The following is a 19,879-nucleotide window of genomic DNA, read 5'->3' as shown; positions in this document are numbered from 1 at the left end:
CGCCCTGTGAACAGCCTCCTACCTGTTGGCATCCATGACGCCTCTTTAATTTAGACCTTACGTGTGTGTCACGGTGTAATGATGATGTTGCAACAGGCCGGATAATCAAAAGTTAAGCTGGGGATACTATGAAGTAGGAGACGGTTCACAGGAGACACATCCGGCAGCCACGGAATTCTGACCTAGATCCTGGACCAGGATCCTACAAATCTATTCGCTCTAATACTTTTTGAAAATGTTCCCGTTGGATGAGGCTGGACGTACTATAGACTGGAAAACTTTAAGGACTATACAGCCAACCTGAAATGTTTTATACAGTAGGTACATCAGATCTAAGAGATCTAGTTCATAAAACATGTTTTTGTGCCAAATATCTGACCCAGCATGGCCCTCTGTGAAAAATTTTCAGACTGTTCAGTATTTTGCACTGTCTAAATATTGCACAGGATTAGTTCAATGTGCAGTGTTCCAATGTGTTTATCTTTCTCGCCTCTTTCTAATTTTTCTCCGCAGGGATTCATTTCTGCTTGCCTAGGTATTTTTTGCCTCACTTTTGAAAACAATAACCCAGGAAAACGTCTCCTTTCCCACAGGTATTGATTATTCCCAGCCACAATATTCTCCACCTTCACCACTTTCTTCTTAGATTACGCTCACACTGGCGTATGTTATCTTATGCGAGAGAATCGGGCCGATGACATCCGAGTGAGGGCCAATGCTTCACACTCACCCATAAACATGTATAACCTAACCAAAACAAAACCATAAAAATACACTTTACTCACCCTACATGTTGTTTGCAGCTGGGAGAGGTTTTTTTTTCTGAAACCGGAAGCCCCCTTTAAACAATCCTTTTGCAGGGGTTAAACCTATTTCAACCGACAAAAATCATGCGTCGCTTGCAAGCAGCCGCTTGCTTTGCATGTCTAAGAGCTCTTGCCCTTCAAAATCAAGCAGTTGTGAAAAGTACCGCTTGCAGTAGCCGCATTATGTCAGCTTCCTCCAGCCTTTTTTAGTTTTTGCTAGTACACATCATATAAGTATATAGTGAAGGTCATTCAGTGACGTACCAGTAACACATCCAAATGAAGTCATTCAATTTTGGTTTTCTTCTTCATCCGGTGCTGACCGCTATGACTTCTTCCAGCCAGGACATGTTTCTGCAGAAAGTTACACTCATTCATCTACACTTTTCCCCAACTTCTACACTGCGCGAGAAGAAGAAGGAAATTCTCAAGGCTTAAGAGAAGTTCCACTAATTGGATATGAACTAATAAAGGCACCGTATTTTTTTTACTTATTGGAAGACTGAGGAGTGCTAACGTTTTCCGATATTATCTACTGTAGACCTGGTTGAGGCCCGACTTAGATTTTGCACCTATAGGCTACTGTCACGCCGTAAGCGGCGATAAAGGGGCAGGACGGCGTACTGGGACCCGCACCTGTCCTTACCACTTTAATGTGGCCCTGGCTTTCCCTTATCTCGGGGGTACCTTTGATGGTTAGGAGGCCCGAGCCACCAGCGTATCCCTGTCTCCTGTGCAGGCCCTATCAGTGGCTCCCTCTCCCCCCAAAGGAGGTGGCCTGCACCAGTGTGATAATACAACAAATAACAGGGTATACAGACAAGATAACTAAAAGTCTCAAACTCACCAAATTCTCACACAACCACAGACGAAACACAGAGAAGGGAAGAGAAGGAATAAACTTAGGAAGGAAAACAGGTTTAACATGCAACCAAAACAGCAGACACCAATCTCTGTAAATAAATCTCCAACACCAACACCACGCTCCTTCAACCTCCAAGCCAGGCAGTAGAACTGATCACTGACAATAGCTGAAGTCAGGACTGGGTCTATATAGAGGATCAGATTACAAAATCCACTTCAGCTGAGAGAGACCCAGCTCACAGCAATAAGGTTAACTCCTGCACTGCTGGCACAAAGCAGCCAGGTCAGAATACAAGTGAAGAGCTTCTGTTCACTGTGTATGAACGAGGCCCACAGCGCTGCGGTTCTCTGGAACCTCTCTGTCGCGGTAGCCCCGTGACAGCTGCATTGAGCAGGGGGTTGGACACGATGATCCCGAAGGTCCCTTCAAACTCTAACATTCAATGATTTGTGAGGCAGTGAAAGGACTCATATACGAGGGCTGGTTGTTGTCCCCCAGGATGCATATAGAGACATATTGAACCCGCTGGAGCGCATGGCGAATACAGCAATTTCTGTGATTACAAGGCAGCATAAAAGTGAGTGTGGATTTGATCAAATTAGCTGACGAAGTCTTATTTTAGGAAAACCCGACAAGGGATTTTATTTTTCGGAAGATTTGCAGGTTTGGTAGTGGGGCGAATCTCTCCCTCCACTCCAGGTTTTGATAGTAGCCCATGTCCACGAAACCTATTTAAACTTTCAGTTTTGTCTTCGGTGTGTGGGTGATTTTTTTTGTAAGCTACAGAGCAGGAAGCTCTATGCAACCCCAACCTGTGTGAGGTTGAACACAGAGCCTGGGACAACAAAGCTGCTGACACACCCAAGAGGTGTTCGGCGATGCAGAGGCCCTCAGCAATAGGATGAACACGGACTGTTTTGAGGACCCGTGTTGTGAGTTCTGTTTTTGGGCTCCCTCTGGTGGTTACTGATGGTACTGGGTGACTTGTCTTTCCTGGGTCTCTGGGTTCCACCTGTTCCATCAGGATATGGGAGTTTCCTATTTAACCTGGCTTTGCTGGCATTTCCTCGCCGGTTATCAATGTATCCAGTGTGTCTTGTTACCTCTGCTCCCTGCTCCTAGAACCTTCTGGTCAAGCTAAGTTTGGATTTTCCTGTTTTGGTGTTTTGCTTTATTTGGTTTTTAGTCCAGCCTGCAGATATGTGATTCTCTGCTGCTGGTTGCTCTAGTGGGCTGAAATTGCTCCTCATGTACCATGAGTTGGCACATGAGTTCAAGTAATTTCAGGATGGTTTTTTGAAGGGTTTTTCGCTGACCGCGCAGTTCACTTTTGTATCCTCTGCTATCTAGCTTTAGCGGGCCTCATTTTGCTGAAACTGTTTTCATACTGCGTATGTGCTTTCCTTTCATTTCACCGTCATTATATGTGGGGGGCTGCTATTCCTGTGGGGTATTTCTCTGGAGGCAAGAGAGGTCTGTGTTTCTTCTAATAGGGGTAGCTAGATCTTCGGCTGGAGCGAGACGTCTAGGATCATCGTAGGCACGTTCCCCGGCTACTTTTATTTGTGTGTTAGGTTCAGGGTCGCGGTCAGCTCAGGTTCCATCACCCTAGAGCTTGTTTGTATCTGTGCTTGTCCTTTAGTGATCCCCTGCCATTGGGATCATGACAGTATAACCGGCCCACAAAGTGTTAATTGTATTGGCTGAAGTAGGAGGATAAGTAGTCTGAGGAAGTTTTTTTTTTTTTTTTTTTTTTTCCCTCTTTCCCTCAGAGTTTGCTGCCTAGCCTTATTGCAGCCTGGCTACTTCCTCCTCCTCTTAATCTTTGAATGGCTCTGATCTCAGCTGTTTATCATGGACGTCCAGAGTTTGGCTTCCAGCCTGAATAATCTTGCCGCTAAGGTTCAAAATATACAGGATTTTGTTGTACATGCTCCTATGTCTGAACCTAGAATTCCTGTCCCAGAGTTTTTTTCTGGAGATAGATCTCGTTTTCTGAATTTTAGGAACAATTGCAAGTTGTTTCTTTCTTTGAAATCTCGCTCCTCGGGAGACCCTGCTCAGCAAGTCAAGATTATTATATCTTTCCTGCGGGGTGACCCTCAGGATTGGGCATTTGCATTGGCACCAGGGGACCCTGCGTTGCTTAATGCGGATGCGTTTTTTCTGGCATTGGGTTTGCTCTATGAGGAACCTAACCAAGAGATTCAGGCTGAAAAAGCTTTGTTGGCCCTCTCTCAGGGGCAAGATGAAGCAGAAATTTATTGTCAAAAATTTCGGAAGTGGTCGGTGCTTACTCAGTGGAATGAGTGCGCTCTGGCTGCAAAATTCAGAGATGGCCTTTCTGAGGCCATTAAAGATGTTATGGTGGGGTTCCCTGCGCCTACTGGTCTGAATGAGTCTATGACTATGGCTATTCAGATTGATCGGCGTTTACGGGAGCGCAAACCTGTGCATCATTTGGCGGTGTCGTCTGAACCGTCACCTGAGATAATGCAATGTGATAGAATTCAGTCCAGAAGTGAACGGCAAAAGTATAGGCGGAAAAAAGGGTTGTGCTTTTATTGTGGTGATTCAGCTCATGTTATATCAGCATGCTCTAAACGCACAAAAAAGGTTGATAAGTCTGTTGCCATTAGTACTTTACAGTCTAAGTTCATTCTGTCTGTGACTCTGATTTGTTCATTATCATCCATTTCCGTCGATGCCTATGTGGATTCAGGCGCTGCCCTGAGTCTTATGGATTGGTCATTTGCCAATCGCTGTGGGTTTAGTCTGGAGCCTCTGGAAGTCCCTATTCCTTTGAAGGGAATTGACTCTACACCTTTGGCTATGAATAAACCTCAGTACTGGACACAAGTGACCATGCGTATGACTCCCGTTCATCAGGAGGTGATTCGCTTCCTGGTACTGTATAATTTGCATGATGTCCTAGTGCTTGGTCTGCCATGGTTACAAACTCATAATCCAGTCCTTGACTGGAAATCAATGTCTGTGTTAAGCTGGGGTTGTCAGGGGGTTCATGATGATGCACCTCCAATTTCTATCGCTTCATCTACTCCTTCTGAGATTCCTGTGTTTTTGTCTGATTATCGGGATGTTTTTGAGGAGCCTAAGCTCAGTTCGCTTCCTCCTCACAGGGATTGCGATTGTGCTATAAATTTAATTCCAGGCAGTAAATTTCCTAAAGGTCGTTTGTTCAATCTGTCAGTGCCAGAGCATACTGCTATGCGGGATTATGTTAAGGAGTCCTTGGAAAAGGGACATATCCGTCCATCTTTGTCCCCTTTGGGAGCAGGTTTTTTTTTCGTGGCCAAAAAAGATGGTTCCTTGAGGCCTTGTATAGATTATCGTCTTTTGAATAAGATTACCGTAAAATATCAGTATCCTTTGCCATTGTTGACTGATTTGTTTGCTCGCATTAAGGGGGCTAAATGGTTCACTAAGATTGATCTTCGGGGTGCGTATAATCTTATACGAATAAAGCAAGGTGATGAGTGGAAAACCGCATTTAATACGCCTGAGGGCCATTTTGAGTATTTGGTAATGCCTTTCGGACTTTCTAATGCTCCTTCAGTCTTCCAGTCCTTTATGCACGATATTTTCCGTGAATATCTGGATAAATTTATGATTGTGTATTTGGATGATATTTTGGTTTTTTCTGATGACTGGGAGTCTCATGTTCAGCAGGTCAGGAAGGTGTTTCAGGTCCTGCGGGCCAATTCCTTGTTTGTAAAAGGCTCGAAGTGTCTCTTTGGAGTCCAGAAGATTTCTTTCTTGGGGTATATTTTTTCCCCTTCTACTATTGAGATGGATCCCGTCAAGGTTCAGGCTATTTGTGACTGGACGCAGCCTACATCTCTTAAGAGTCTACAGAAGTTCTTGGGCTTTGCTAATTTCTATCGTCGTTTTATAACTAATTTTTCTAGTGTTGTTAAGCCTTTGACGGATTTGACTAAGAAGGGTGCTGATGTTGCTGATTGGTCTCCTGCGGCTGTGGAGGCCTTTCAGGAACTTAAGCGCCGGTTTTCTTCTGCTCCTGTGTTGCGTCAGCCAGATGTTTCGCTCCCTTTTCAGGTTGAGGTTGATGCTTCCGAGATTGGAGCGGGGGCGGTTTTGTCACAGAGAAGCTCCGATTGCTCAGTGATGAAGCCATGCGCGTTTTTTTCTAGAAAGTTTTCGCCGGCTGAGCGGAATTATGATGTTGGTAATCGGGAACTTTTGGCCATGAAGTGGGCATTTGAGGAGTGGCGTCATTGGCTAGAGGGTGCTAGACATCGTGTTGTGGTCTTGACTGATCACAAAAATTTGATTTACCTTGAGTCTGCCAGGCGTCTGAATCCTAGACAGGCTCGTTGGTCACTGTTTTTCTCTCGTTTCAATTTTGTGGTTTCATACCTGCCAGGTTCAAAGAATGTGAAGGCGGATGCTCTTTCTAGGAGTTTTGTGCCTGACTCCCTTGGAAATTCTGAACCCACTGGTATCCTTAGGGATGGGGTGATTTTGTCTGCTGTCTCCCCAGACTTGCGACGTGCTTTGCAGGAGTTTCAGACGGGTAAACCTGATCGTTGTCCGCCTGAGAGACTGTTTGTTCCGGATAATTGGACCAGTAGAGTCATCTCCGAGGTCCATTCTTCTGCGTTGGCAGGTCATCCTGGAATATTTGGTACTAGAGACTTGGTGGCCAGGTCTTTTTGGTGGCCTTCCTTGTCGAGGGATGTGCGTTCTTTTGTGCAGTCTTGTGAGGTTTGTGCTCGGGCTAAGCCTTGCTGTTCTCGGGCCAGTGGATTGTTGTCACCTTTGCCTATCCCGAAGAGGCCTTGGACGCACATTTCCATGGACTTTATTTCGGATCTCCCTGTCTCTCAAAAAATGTCCGTCATCTGGGTTGTGTGTGATCGCTTTTCTAAAATGGTTCATCTGGTCCCCTTGCCTAAGTTACCTTCCTCCTCTGAGTTGGTCCCTCTGTTTTTTCAGAACGTGGTTCGTTTGCATGGGATTCCTGAGAACATCGTTTCTGACAGGGGATCCCAGTTTGTGTCTAGATTTTGGCGGACGTTCTGTGCTAAGATGGGCATTGATTTGTCCTTTTCGTCTGCATTCCATCCTCAGACGAATGGCCAGACTGAACGAACTAATCAGACCTTGGAAACTTATTTAAGGTGTTTTGTTTCTGCTGATCAGGATGACTGGGTTACCTTTTTGCCGCTGGCCGAGTTTGCCCTTAATAATCGGGCTAGTTCTGCTACCTTGGTTTCTCCTTTCTTTTGTAATTGGGGGTTTCATCCTCGATTTTCCTCTGGTCAGGTGGAACCTTCTGATTGTCCTGGAGTGGACATGGTGGTGGATAGGTTGCATCGGATTTGGAGTCATGTGGTGGACAATTTGAAGTTGTCCCAGGAGAAGGCTCAGCAGTTTGCTAATCGCCGTCGCCGCGTGGGTCCTCGACTTCTTGTTGGGGACTTGGTGTGGTTGTCTTCTCGTTTTGTTCCTATGAAGGTCTCTTCTCCTAAGTTCAAGCCTCGGTTCATCGGTCCCTATAGGATCTTGGAAATTCTTAACCCTGTGTCGTTTCGTTTGGATCTCCCGGCATCGTTTGCTATTCATAATGTGTTCCATCGGTCGTTGTTGCGGAAGTATGAGGTACCTGTTGTTCCTTCGCTTGAGCCTCCTGCTCCAGTGCTGGTGGAGGGAGAATTGGAGTATGTTGTGGAGAAGATCTTGGATTCTCGTGTTTCCAGACGGAAACTCCAGTATTTGGTCAAGTGGAAGGGTTATGGTCAGGAGGATAATTCTTGGGTGGTTGCCTCTGATGTTCATGCTGATGATTTGGTTCGCGCTTTTCATAGGGCTCATCCTGGTCGCCCTGGTGGTTCTCGTGAGGGTTCGGTGACCCCTCCTCAAGGGGGGGTACTGTTGTGAGTTCTGTTTTTGGGCTCCCTCTGGTGGTTACTGATGGTACTGGGTGACTTGTCTTTCCTGGGTCTCTGGGTTCCACCTGTTCCATCAGGATATGGGAGTTTCCTATTTAACCTGGCTTTGCTGGCATTTCCTCGCCGGTTATCAATGTATCCAGTGTGTCTTGTTACCTCTGCTCCCTGCTCCTAGAACCTTCTGGTCAAGCTAAGTTTGGATTTTCATGTTTTGGTGTTTTGCTTTATTTGGTTTTTAGTCCAGCCTGCAGATATGTGATTCTCTGCTGCTGGTTGCTCTAGTGGGCTGAAATTGCTCCTCATGTACCATGAGTTGGCACATGAGTTCAAGTAATTTCAGGATGGTTTTTTGAAGGGTTTTTCGCTGACCGCGCAGTTCACTTTTGTATCCTCTGCTATCTAGCTTTAGCGGGCCTCATTTTGCTGAAACTGTTTTCATACTGCGTATGTGCTTTCCTCTCATTTCACCGTCATTATATGTGGGGGGCTGCTATTTCTGTGGGGTATTTCTCTGGAGGCAAGAGAGGTCTGTGTTTCTTCTAATAGGGGTAGTTAGATCTTCGGCTGGAGCGAGACGTCTAGGATCATCGTAGGCACGTTCCCCGGCTACTTTTATTTGTGTGTTAGGTTCAGGGTCGCGGTCAGCTCAGGTTCCATCGCCCTAGAGCTTGTTTGTATCTGTGCTTGTCCTTTAGTGATCCCCTGCCATTGGGATCATGACAGACCCGGCTGCGAACCAGAGTATACCGCTTACCTTGTTTTGTGAGATTTTTGAATAAACATGTTTTATCTTGAACTGTGTGTAACCACCGCTGCACAACAGATTCTATGATTCTATGAAAATACTATATATGGTACTTTATATACTATATGTACAAAGGCATGTAAAAGTTTGGGCACCCATGGTCACAATTACTGTTATTGTGAACAATTATCACGTTTTTTGGCACAAGGTTAGAGGAGGCTGGAATTTTATAAAACTGGGAAATTTACATCACCTCACCTTTCCTAGCGATGATGGTGAACAAGCCATAACCCTAACATGCTAATTAACCCCTTAACCACCAAGGGTGGTTTGCATGTTAATGACCAGGCCAATTTTTACAATTCTGACCACTGTCCCTTTATGAGGTAAAAACTCTGCAATGCTTCCATCGATCCCGGTGATTCTGACATAGTTTTCTCGAGACATATTTTACTTCACGTTAGAGGTAGAATTTCTTTGATATGACTTGCGTTTATTTGTTAAAAAAAAAATGGAAATTTGGTGAAAATTTTGAAATTTTCCAACTTTTAATTTTCATGCCCTTAAATCACAGAGATATGTCTTACACAATACTTAATAAGTAATATTTCCCACATGTTTTCTTTACATCAGCACAATTTTGGAAGCAAAATTTTTTTGTTAGGAAGTTTAAAGTTGACCAGCAATTTCTCATTTTTACAACACCATTTTTTTTTCAGGGACCACATCACATTTGAAGTCACTTTGAGGGGTCTATATGATAGAAAATGCCAAAAAGTGACACCATTCTAAAAACTGCACCCCTCAAGGTGCTCAAAACCACATTCAAGAAGTTTATTAACCCTTCAGGTGCTTCACAGGAATGTTTGGAATGTTTAAAAAAATTAACATTTAACTTTTTTTCACAAAAATTTACTTCAGGTTCAATTTTTTTTATTTTACCAAGGGTAACAGGAAAAATTAGATCCCAAAAGTTGTTATCAATTTGTCCTGAGTACGCAGATACCACATATGTGGGGGGGAACCACTGTTTAGGCGCATGGCAGAGCTCGGAAGGGAAGGAGCGCCGTTTAACTTCTTCAAACTAAAATTGGCTGGAATTGAGATTGGACACCATATCATGTTTGGTGAGCCCCTGATGTGCCTAAACAGTGGAAACCCCCACAAGTGATCCAATTTTGGAAAGTAGACCCCCTAAAGAACTTACAGTATCTAGATGTGTGGTGAGTACTTTGAAGAGCCGTAAAAATGAAAAGTCATATTTTTTTCACAAAAATGATCTTTTCGCCCCCAATTTTTTATTTTCACAAGGGTAACAGGAGAAATTGGACCCCAATTTGTTTTCCAATTTTTCCTGAGTACGCCAATCCCCTGTATGTGAGGGTAAATCACTGTTTGGGTGCACAGCAGAGCTCGGAAAGGAGGGAGCACCGTTTGACTTTTTCAACGCAGAATTGGCTGGAATTGAGATCGGACACCATGTCATGTTTGGAGAGCCCCTGATGTGCCTAAACAGTGGAAACCCCCAATTCTAACTCCAACCCTAACCCCAACACACCCCTAACCCTAATCCCAGCCCTAACCATAACTCTAACTACAAACCTAACTCAAATACATCCCTAACCCTAATCCCAACCCTAACCCTAATCCAAACCCTAACATTAGCCACAACCCTAGCCCTAACTTTAGCCCAACCCTAACCCTAACTTTAGCTCTAACCCTAACCCTAACTGTAGCCCCAACCTTTACCCTAACTTTAGCCCCAACCCTAACCCTAACGTTAGCCCAACCCTAACCCTAATGAGAAAATGGAAATAAATATTTTTTTTATTTTATTATTTTTCCCTAACTAAGGGGATGATAAAGGGGGTTTGATTTACTATTTATACCGGGTTTTTATGTTTGGCAGCTGTCACACGCTAAAAGATGCTTTTTATTGCAAAAAATAGTTTTTGCATCACCACATTTGGAGAGCTATAATTTTTCCATATTTTGGCCCACAGAGTCATGTGGGGACTTGTTTTTTGCGGGACGAGTTGACGTTTTTATTGGTACCATTTTCGGGTATGTGACATTTTTTATTGCTTTTTATTTCAATTTTTGTGAGGCGGAATGAACAAAAACCAGCAATTCATCAATTTCTTTTTTTTTGGGGGGGGAGGGGGGGGGCGTTTATACCATTTTGCATGTGGTAAAATTAATAAAGAAGTTTTATTTTTCGGGTTAGTACGATTACAGCGATACCTCATTTATATCATTTTTGTTATGTTTTGGCGTTTCTATACAGAAAAAATAATTATTTTTGCATCACTTTATTCTGAGGGCTGTAACTTTTTTATTTTTTTGCTGATGATGCTGTATGGCGGCTTGTTTTTTGCGGGACAAGATGACGTTTTCAGCGGTACCAGTTTATATCTGTCTTTTTGATCGCGTGTTATTCCACTTTTTGTTTAGCGGTATAATGATACAGCATTGTTTTTTACCTCATTTTTTATTTATTTTTCACTGTGTTTCAGTGTTCACTGAAGGGGTTAATTAGTGGGAGAGTTTTATAGGTCGAGGTCGTTACGGACGCAGCGATAGTAAATATGTGTACTTTTATTTTTTTACATAAAGAAATGTATTTATTGGAACAATATTTTTTTTCTTTATTTAGGAATTTAAACAAATATATTTTTACACAGTATAATATTTTTTTTAACTTTTTTACATTGTCCCAGGATGGGACATCACTGTATAATGTCAGATAGCTGATTTAACACTTTGCACAGCACTGTGTCAGATCAGCGATCTGACAGGCAGTGAAGGAGGCTTCTCAGGTCCTGCTCTCAGTAGGCCCTGACAAGCCACCTTCCTGCACGACCAGGAAGGACCCCGAAACCAACTTGGATCCGAGGGTCTGCAGGCAGGGAGAACCTCAGAACAACGCAATCACATCGCGCTGTTCTGAGAGTCTGAGGGAAGCACGCAGGGAGCCCACTCCCTGTGCGATGCTTCTCTATGTCACCGAAACGCTGCGATCTTGTTTGATCGCAGTGTACCGGGGGTTAAAGTGCCAGTCCGTGACCGCTCCTGGCACTTAGTGCAGGGTGTCAAGCTGTGAGAATCAGCTGACACCCGGCCGCGATCGTCCTCGCTCCCTCCGTGAACGTGGCTGATCGCCTATGACGTACTATTCCGTCCATGGGAATTAAGTCCCAGGTCACATGGACAGAACTGTACGTCCAATGGCAGAAAGGGGCTAAGGTCTGAAACCCTGGGCAAAGTTACAAATCTCCAAGGGTGCCCAAACTTTTGCATATATATGTACTGTATATTAATGTTAGACCTTTTAGAGATCATTTCATTTTCAACTTGCTTAACTGTTCACAATAACAGTAATTTTGACCAGGGGTGCCCAAACTTTTACATGCCACTGTATATATAGTATGTAAAATACCATATATATATATATATAGTATATTGTACACATATACTGTACATGCAAAAATTTTAATGAAACCCACTTTTAAAAATTATTTTTAGCCCCAGATATATTTAAAGTACTTGGGTAATAGAAATAGGAAGATTTCCTATTAAATAAACAGATAAATAACTTAAAAAAAACACATAATGCCTCTCTAACTTCACTTACAGTTCAGAGTCAAACTTTTTTTCAGGAAAGTAGAGGTTATATAGGTGCAAAGGGAGAATGTACAATGCTGACTTGTTATTGACCTTGAAAAGGGCCTAATCTTTCACTGTTTTTTGCGCGTCATGGAAACAGTGATATTGGATTCTGAACTATTTATTATTTAATGGATAATTCATAAGCCTGAAATCGATGGCAAAGGTGCTGAGTAAAACTTAGATGAGGTGCATTTCCTCCTAATTAGTAGTGTACACAGAGGATAAGCAAAAATAAAAAATGGCCCCTTCAAGATTCAGCTTGCCCCCAATACACTACTAACCACTTGCAATAGTAATCCAACTGCACCCCTCCCCATTATACATTATATTTAAAGGGGTTCTCCACGAAAAGAAAAAAATATACAAAATGTTTCATAAATAATAATAAACACTTAAGCACCAAAATGCCTAAAGCTCATTTTATCTAAGAGGGGCAATGACTGTTGTGAATGAGACTGGCGACTGACCTAGTGGACTAGAATATAAACATGAAGGGTTGTGTGCTCCCCTAATCAAGGCCTTCACGTCTGCCACCTTTATGTTTGGTTCTGCCAGAGGCGGGGTATAATAAGTTGCAGACAACATTTCAATGTATTATAAAAATGTATGAAAAGACAGCATAATGGGGATATAAATAAATAATAGTAAAATTAAAATCAGTGAAGTTATGTAGGAAAAAAATGTTTAAGTAGAAAACAGATTTTTTTTCTTTTCGAAAATGCTTAATAATATGGTAAAGTAAATAAACATATATATATATATATATATATATATATATTGTGATGCAGCGGTAGGACCAAACACAGTGAAACGGCAGTGACCCAAGCAAGTTCAAACAAAACGTTCTTTTATTGTGTTACTTCACACAGTCAATATTGTAAACAGCTTCTTCATACAGTCCATTAATAATGCATGGCTATATGACGCAGTCAATACACAAGCCGAACTTCCCTCTGTCCAGTTTCAATGGGTGACCGCACGCCGGTAACAAGTCTCTGTACTCACTCAGCGCACTGCACTCTTTATCCTCTGGAGTGCAGCCAGGTACACATAAGACAGCCCAAGACGCAGGGTGTCAGTCTCTCTGGTTCCTTTAGCCTCTGTGCTGCTCCACACAGAGAGAGCTCTGCAGACAACTGCCCTGTCTGCTTCCAAGAACACACTGACACACCTCCCCCAGTACTACAGGGCTTTTTAATCAGTCACTGCTTCACTATTCTAATTACAGCCACACCTGTGTCTGTAGTACGCCCTCATGGCCTCAATACGCTTCCTTGCACATTCTGGAGAGCACATACAGCACCCCCTAGCTGTAACAGGGGTCACTGCCTCACAATATATATATATTGGAGGGGGTTCAAACTTTTTGGTAACCACTGAGGCCCACACAGGTACGAGTTTCAGTATCAAACTAGTTAAAGTTTAGTTTCTTGCATAAACTTTCAACATAACGTAAACAGCTTTTCTCCAGCCAAAACATTCACAGTCCATTCTCAGAGAAGGCAAAATAAAGTAACACGGTCTCACCCATACAGCAATTCAGGCACCGCTTCTCTCTGTTCTCTCCGATTAGCCCCTCTTAGTCCCATATGTACTAAAGCATTACTTCAGGTTTATCTCCCATCCACTAGATGCCCTACAGGCACCTTATAAACTGCACCTCCCCTTTCTGCCTAAAGCAGTGACCTTAAAAACAATGTCCACCGCACACTCAAAAATCAATTTTGCAAAATGATTATCTTCCGAATAATTTTATTTAATAGTGTGTATACATTAAAGCAAGGTGAATCAGAGTAATGAGCAACAAAAATAACAACATTTCAAATCATCCCAGGTCTTTGCCATGTATACATGACAACACTGGTCTACAAAAAAAAAAATTTCTGGCATGGACTTTAAGAACAGTTTTAGACTAATTTGAAGGTGCTGAATTCAAATCTGATCTTATAATTTCTCTATCACATCACGTTTTTGCGCTACAGGTATATAGCCCATTTTCAAGAAGTGCATGTTAAATATAAGTAGTGTATGAAAAGTGCCGGTTTATACGGTTCATTAAGGTAAATTTAGTTTTCATTTAGTCTCCCAATAAATGTGAGAATATCTTTGTTTTCTTTGAACATGCATAATTCCCATTTGTTTTAATAACACCCTTGTTTTCTGTGATACTGGGACAGTAGAGCTACAGCAGAGCATTGGGTGAAAACTGAATGGCCTCAGCGACAGAGTTTGGCATCTGGCGATAAGAATGTCATCCATGATCCTCTAGTGGATAGGAAGGACATTGTCTTTCCTCCCTTACACATAAAACTTGGATTGATGAAGCAGTTCGTCAAAGCTCTCAATCACAGCGGAGAATGCTTTAACTATATATGTTCAACTTTTCCTGGTCTTAGTGAAGAGAAGAAAAAGGCTGGAATATTTGATGGACCTCAAATAAGAACACTTATGAGAAATCCAAATTTTATCACATCAATGAATGAGACATAAGAAAGAGCTTGGAATGCATTTTGGAATGTGGTGCAGAATTTTCTAGGGAATAAGAAAGCAGACAACTATGAAGAGATTGTGGAAGAGCCACTAATGAGTCTGCGAAATCTTGGTTGTAGAATGAGTATCAAGATTCAATATTTACGCTTGAGCGCGTCCTCTCTGGTGGTATTACGCCACCCACGCTACATATCTTCACTCCGAATATGGGCCACAGTATTCCTTAGCGGCATTCCAAGAGCCCCTACACCCATACATTGCAACGCCTCACAGCTGTAACCCAGAAGGTGCCTCTTCCTTCTATTTATATGGTCCAAACCAGCAACCCAGATAAATTGGAATTGTTCTGAAGAAGGTCAACTTAAGACCGAAAACGTTTAACCATTGAATCTGTGTCTGGACATGCAATAAAAAAACACAATTTTCACCTTACAACTGATTTGAGTGCCAAGTTATTGTTACTAATTGGTTACCGGGTTGGATACCCTACTTGAGCACCAACTCTTACTTTCTCACACAGTGCCGTGTTTTTGTACAATATATGTAGTTGTGACTTTTCCATGTGTTTGTTGTGTCTTCTGAACAGTTTGTCAGCTTTTGGACACCTTTTAAGGTGTTTTCTATGTATTTTCTATGTGTTTGTATGTGTTTGTGTTTGCATGCAATTGGTTTCAATGGGGTTCAACGGTGTTCGTCGAACGTTCGACGAACAGTTCGTCAAACACCTCCCTGTTCGATGAACCGAACCCGAACATTAGGGAGGTGGCTCAACACTAGTCTTTACCTAAGCATAACTGCACTTTCCTCATGAAGTAAGGTGGTGGGAGGGGGATTGAGTCCGGTGCTGTAGCTCTCTGACTTCTATCTTGAGGTAATAAATTTGCTCCTAGCTGTCCTGACAGCTTCAATGATTACAGCAATTGCTTCCCAGGAAGAACTGGTCTGTACAGCTTGTCTGATTTCAGTCTGACATGAGTCTCTCTAGCACACACGTTACTCTTGGATGTCCAGGACACAATAATAACTTTTATAATATCCCCTGGGGCTGAGCTAACCACTCCCTGCTAAAACCATTGAGTCCCGTATAGTTGCTGGATGATTCTAAATCAACAGTGCAGCTTCTATCTGTTACACTAACTAAGGAAGATGAAATGCTACTTGAGCCACGGATAATCTATGCAAAATTAGTATGGGTATATCAGATGGTACCATAACATTAAATGTGCCACTTGAGAAATCTCTTTCGGCATAAAGAAAATATTAATTAACTTGTGGGCATCATAATAAGCATATTATGTCAGAGTGGATAGAAAGTGATGCCAGTACATACCAAGCTAAAGAGCAATAGGACAGAGTTGATATATGGTCCCATTAGTACATAACTGTAAGATGAAATATTGTAATAGGAATTGCATTAGATACACAGTAATAATAAACATATGAATGTGTTTAGAAAAAATTCTACGAGGTAAGATCAGTGACCTATGGAGACTAAGTGTCAATAGGAACAGTTAAATTGTAAAGCTCATAAATAAAGATCAAGGAGGAAAGATAAAGGGTGATGAAAATAGAATCAGAGCCAGCGCACTTACCATAACTGGAACCTTCTTATTAATGGGTCTGAAATATAGAAACAACATAAGAGAGTATTATAAATCATAGTAATGGTATATCGAATGTCCTATTAAGTCACTTGGGGGCTAGAGTCTCAAGTGTAAAAATCGTGTATACTTCCCTGGATTTGAGATGTTTAATATGATTACCTCCCCGTCTTGGCCTTGACACTTGCTCAATTATTTGAAAGCGTAGATGTGAGACCGAATGACCCACTGCTAGAAAATGATGAGGTGAGGGAAGCTATATCTTGCCACTTCTAATTGTAGATTCATGACTCGCTACGTGGTCTCTTACATGTTGGGTAGACTCAGTGACATATAAGAGCCCACACGGGCACTTAATCATGTACACCACATTATGACTATTAATAGGGTAAGATTTAATAATGTTCTGGTGTTTAGAAACTGCTGTACAGGTACGCGGGAAAAGCTACCAATGTCCGCCCAGATTAGGTGATCCCTGATATCATATGGGCATTTTGTGCATATTAGTGTTGATAATTGAAAAGTTTCCACATTACGATAGGCTTTAGTCAATGAAGGCCAGTGCCTACAGATGATGATATAAATTTTTGGCATCAACGGATGGTAAGCTGTGAACAAGCGTAATACGTTCCAGTTGGGGTTTTGGTTCAATAGATGAGATTCTGGTAGCGCTATTTACTTTTCTAGTTCAAGTATGGAGTATGGATTAGCCTTATTAAGGACTTATTTAGACATTTCATCTAACCTGGTAAAGCGACCTATTTGTTTTGATACAATATGAAATTGATATCGAAGGAGGCTATATTTTGTTGATTTTATGTGACTACTACTATAATGAAGAATTGTAAATGAACGAGAGAAAGGAGCAAAAAAAATCCCAAATAAAATGTATCAAAAATGTCATTAAGAAAAAGTAATATAGTCCAACAAACTAAATTACATAAATCACATACAAAAAGACAAAGTGGATAGTTAATTAACACAGGTGTAAAGCGAATGATCCCAAAGGAAAAGTAAAATGGAATGGGAGAACCAAAAAATAGCACCGAATCATATAAAGTGCCAATGCAGATGAAGTGATTACTCCCACCTAGTAAAGGAAGTATAAGTCCAAGTACCCCAGTTATGTACCAAATAATGGGGTTTATGCCGCTTTAAGGGAGCAAGGACCGCAAATAGTCAAGCTACATTCAGTTCTTACCCTTAGTATCCATTAGGGACCAGACTCTCAGCCCCAGTTCTCAGTTTGGCTTGACGGCCAGGTCTAGGAAGCCTTCTGGTGGTCCCAAAGTTCTTCCATGTAAGGATTATGTAGCCCACTGTGCTCGTAGGACCCTTGAGTACTGCAGAAATTCTGTTGTAACTTTGGCCAGATCTGTGCCTTGCCACAATTCTGTCTCTGAGCTTCTTAGCCAGTTCCTTTTGACCTCATGATTCTCATTTGGTCTGACATGCACTGTGAGCTGTGAGGTCTTATATAGACCGGTGTGTGCCTTTCCAAATCAAGTCCTATCAGTTTAATTAAACACAGCTGGACTCCAGTGAAGGAGTAGAACCATCTCAAGGAGGATCTCAAGGAAATGGACAGCATGGGACTTAAATATGAGTGGCTGAGCAAAGGGTCTGAATACTTATGACCGTGTGATATTTAAATTTTTCTTTTTAATAAATATGCAAAAATTTCTACATTTCTTTTTTTTTCAGTCAAGATGGGGTGCAGAGTGTACATTAATGGGAAAAAAATTAACTGTTTTGAATTTTCCAAATAGCTGCAATGAAACAAGGAGTGAAAAATGTAAAGGGGTCTGAATACTTTCCTTACCCACTGTAAATACACCTTCCCACCTGCTTGTTTGCCATCTATTTCCAACACTCTCTCACCCTTCTTTGATTGACAACTCTGGCTTCATAGAGCCAGAGATGGGTGGAGATGGAGGGAAAACAAGTACGCTGGAATTTGTATTTAAATCCTGTTCTTGGTTTGAACAGTCATTCTGTGCTGAGTCCCTTAAATGAACGACCTTTTCCAACATAAGTATTTGTACAGCATAAGAGTAAGGGAAGTGATCTTGAAAAAAATACTGAAAGTCATTAGACCATCGCATTTGTCAAAGAATTATTGCAAAAGTAAAGATATCTCATGCTATTTATGCTCAGTTTTACAATACATTTACACATAACACGTTGGAATTTAGAAGTTGCCTCGAAACAAAAATGCGACATTCCTCAGGTGCAGAACTACAGTATTCGTTCTATTCTAATGCTGCAACATTGAGTCATTTGTAGGTTCTTGTCTTCCTTTGTATAGAGGTAGATACACAATTGACTGTTACTAACAATCTTTAGGGTGGAACAATACAGTGGTGTTTGCCGTGAACGTCTGAGGGAGTGGGTAAGGTGCAGTCTCACAACTCTATGAATTATGAAAGGAGTTTTCCCAGAATCAAAACTTGTCTGCAGAATAGGTCGTAACTGTCAGATCATTTGGAAACTCCACCAATTACAACAATTCAAATAGAGCGACAGATGAGCACGTTACCACTCACGAAAAAGCCGTGAGGCAGGGTAGTGAAACGTTCCAAGGTTCAGATACCAAGAAAAATGTTGTAAACTAAGGGGAGAGACAAAGGCGTAGTCAGGTCACGGTCCGAGGTCAGAATACCAGGAGTACAAGGGATTAAATCAAAAGGGCAAGGCAAATGGATGGTCAGAGCAAGGTCCAAGATCAGGCAGCAATAGATCAACATACAGAGCACTGAAACACAAGGCAAATATGCTTCACCGAGCATGTAGCTGTCACGACTCTGTTGTAGTGTACATAGTATAAGAAATTTGGCACTCCAGATAATGATGCTAAGTGATTTATTTCATGCAGTAACAACTCTGTTGCAAAAAAAACTGCCGTTTCGGCCACAAACGGCCTTCTTCAGAACAGAGAGTGGCAAGGAGTGTGAAAGGCTGAAGTCACTCAGCATAAGATCATACAGGCCAAACGAATGTAGAAATAGTACAGGAGAATGGCATCACGGTGCACGGGAGAGGAGCGCTTCACCGGGGAATGAAGCATGGGAAAAATCAAAGTAGGTGAAGAGTTGAACAACACCAAAACCTATAAACAGTCTTAAATAAATCCACCAAACACCTTCTCAAACAACACACAACCAACTCCTGAACCATGCAGCAATGAAGCTAACTCTGGCAAACTCAAGTTCAGCATGACCCTGATTAAATAAGACAGCAAAACTGTCACTCACTGCATCCAAAACACACTGAGCGTAGGAATTATAACAGTTCCCCCTCTTCATGGAGGAAGGACCGGACCCCCAGGTTTCCCAGGAAACCTAAGACAAAAGGTGTTGTGAATTCTGTTGTCAAGCTCCCTCCTGTGGTCATGAATGGTACTTCGGCTGGTTCTGTCCATGGGGCTGCGGCTTCTGAGTTTCCTTCCACAGGTGACGAGGTTAATTCGTTAGCTGTCTGCTCTATTTAACTCCACTTAGATCATTGCTCCATGCCACCTGTCAATGTTCCAGTACTGGTCTAGTTCACTCCTGGATCGTTCTTGTGACCTGTCTTCCCAGCAGAAGCTAAGTTACTGCTTGTTTTTCTCTGTTTGCTATTTTTCTGTCCAGCTTGCTATTTTGATTTTTGTCTTGCTTGCTGAAAGCTCTGGGACGCAGAGGGAGCACCTCCGCACCGTGAGTCGGTGCGGAGGGTCTTTTGCGCCCTCTGCGTGGTCTTTTTGTAGTTTTTTGTGCTGACCGCAAAGT

General features: G+C 42.2%; 1 long non-coding RNA gene across 1 annotated transcript in view; it reads left to right on the top strand.

Moving 5' to 3' along the window:
* The window catches only part of LOC138641500 (uncharacterized), a 107,481-nt gene extending 92,551 nt beyond the window's left edge, over window positions 1-14,930 (top strand). Inside the window, exon 3 of the long non-coding RNA XR_011313880.1 lies at window positions 14,199-14,930. This is a non-coding gene — a long non-coding RNA (uncharacterized lncRNA). The remainder of the gene's footprint in view (window positions 1-14,198) is intronic.
* The last annotated feature ends 4,949 nt before the right edge of the window (window positions 14,931-19,879 follow it).

The sequence above is a fragment of the Ranitomeya imitator genome, chromosome 6 (genome assembly GCF_032444005.1).
Source record: "Ranitomeya imitator isolate aRanImi1 chromosome 6, aRanImi1.pri, whole genome shotgun sequence".
In the NCBI taxonomy this organism is placed as follows: domain Eukaryota; kingdom Metazoa; phylum Chordata; class Amphibia; order Anura; family Dendrobatidae; genus Ranitomeya; species Ranitomeya imitator.
The sequence above is the reverse complement of the archived record's forward strand: the minus strand, read 5'-3'. Positions and strand labels throughout refer to the sequence as shown.